Source organism: Solanum pennellii, chromosome 3 (genome assembly GCF_001406875.1).
Source record: "Solanum pennellii chromosome 3, SPENNV200".
Taxonomy (NCBI): domain Eukaryota; kingdom Viridiplantae; phylum Streptophyta; class Magnoliopsida; order Solanales; family Solanaceae; genus Solanum; species Solanum pennellii.
Genome location: NC_028639.1, coordinates 61,109,611 through 61,112,392, shown reverse-complemented (window position 1 = coordinate 61,112,392; position 2,782 = coordinate 61,109,611).

Genomic DNA, 2,782 nt, shown 5'->3' with positions numbered 1-2,782 from the left:
TCCCTTCAACAACCAAGAAAATCCCAATCCCACTTGTCTTTCTACCCTCAAGAAAAATGTTAACACTAGAACTAACTTATTTTCAAAGAATTAATTTGTTCAAAAAATTTACCTGGAGTCAAAGGGGAACGCTGCTGCTGAGGCGACTGCAAATGGCGGAGATGGAGGCGGCGCGACCTCCACCTGCTGAAGCACGACTGCAAATGGCGGAGAGTTGGCGGCGGAGACAGAGACGACGACGGATAGAGGAGACGGAGAAGACGACGGCAGAGAGGAACGATGAGAGAGAGAGGGACGATACAGAGAGAGAGAGGGTCGACGAGAAAGAGAGACGATACAGAGAGAGGGTCGACGAGAAAGAGAGAGGGACGACGAGGTCGACGAGAAAGAGAGAGAGGCGGTCGACGAAAAAGAGAGAGGGAAGAAAGAGAGCTATTTTAATTTTGGCTAGGTTTTTTGTTTTGTTTAAGAGACCTCATGAGGTCTCTAATTTTATGAGAATTAGATTAAAAATTTAAAAATTTTAAATAAGTCAGGTAAAAAAAAAATATTCATTAAATTGACCTCACGAGGTCTCTCCTACATTAAAAAAAAAATTAAAAGATATTAATTTAAATAGCGACCTCATGAAGTCTCTTATTATTGACCTATTTCTGAGGTCTCCATTTCTAGGTCTCTTTTTGGCCTTTTTTTACGTGAGGTCTCTCCTACATTAAAAAAAAAATTAAAAGATATTAATTTAAATAGCGACCTCATGAGGTCTCTTATTATTGACCTATTTCTGAGGTCTCCATTTCTAGGTCTCTTTTTGGCCTTTTTTTAGTAGTGAATATAAGTTAAATATCGCCACAGAATAGTCATGTGTTGTTACATATGATATAACTAAAAAATGTTGCCAAATATGATTTATTTTTCACAACAGAACAGTCATATGTAGCAACATATGACTTACATCTCGCCACATAATAGTCATATGTTGCTACATATGATATAACTAAAAAATGTTGCCACATGTGATTTATTTTTCACAACAAAACAGTCATATGTAGCAATATATGACTTAAATATCTCCACAGAATAGTCATATGTTTCTACATATGATATAACTAAAAAATGTTGCCACATGTGATTTATTTTTCACAACAAAACAGTCATATGTAGCAATATATGACTAAAATATCTCCACAGAATAGTCATATGTTTCTACATATGATATAACTAAAAAATGTTGCCACATGTGATTTATTTTTCACAACAAAACAGTCATATGTAGCAATATATGACTAAAATATCTCCACAGAATAGTCATATGTTTCTACATATGATATAACTAAAAAATGTTGCCACATGTGATTTATTTTTCACAACAAAACAGTCATATGTAGCAATATATGACTAAAATATCTCCACAGAATAGTCATATGTTTCTACATATGATATAACTAAAAAATGTTGCCACATGTGATTTATTTTTCACAACAAAACAGTCATATGTAGCAATATATGACTAAAATATCTCCACAGAATAGTCATATGTTTCTACATATGATATAACTAAAAAATGTTGCCACATGTGATTTATTTTTCACAACAAAACAGTCATATGTAGCAATATATGACTAAAATATCTCCACAGAATAGTCATATGTTTCTACATATGATATAACTAAAAAATGTTGCCACATGTGATTTATTTTTCACAACAAAACAGTCATATGTAGCAATATATGACTAAAATATCTCCACAGAATAGTCATATGTTTCTACATATGATATAACTAAAAAATGTTGCCACATGTGATTTATTTTTCACAACAAAACAGTCATATGTAGCAATATATGACTAAAATATCTCCACAGAATAGTCATATGTTTCTACATATGATATAACTAAAAAATGTTGCCACATGTGATTTATTTTTCACAACAAAACAGTCATATGTAGCAATATATGACTAAAATATCTCCACAGAATAGTCATATGTTTCTACATATGATATAACTAAAAAATGTTGCCACATGTGATTTATTTTTCACAACAAAACAGTCATATGTAGCAATATATGACTAAAATATCTCCACAGAATAGTCATATGTTTCTACATATGATATAACTAAAAAATGTTGCCACATGTGATTTATTTTTCACAACAAAACAGTCATATGTAGCAATATATGACTAAAATATCTCCACAGAATAGTCATATGTTTCTACATATGATATAACTAAAAAATGTTGCCACATGTGATTTATTTTTCACAACAAAACAGTCATATGTAGCAATATATGACTAAAATATCTCCACAGAATAGTCATATGTTTCTACATATGATATAACTAAAAAATGTTGCCACATGTGATTTATTTTTCACAACAAAACAGTCATATGTAGCAATATATGACTAAAATATCTCCACAGAATAGTCATATGTTTCTACATATGATATAACTAAAAAATGTTGCCACATGTGATTTATTTTTCACAACAAAACAGTCATATGTAGCAATATATGACTAAAATATCTCCACAGAATAGTCATATGTTTCTACATATGATATAACTAAAAAATGTTGCCACATGTGATTTATTTTTCACAACAAAACAGTCATATGTAGCAATATATGACTAAAATATCTCCACAGAATAGTCATATGTTTCTACATATGATATAACTAAAAAATGTTGCCACATGTGATTTATTTTTCACAACAAAACAGTCATATGTAGCAATATATGACTAAAATATCTCCACAGAATAGTCATATGTTTCTACATATGAT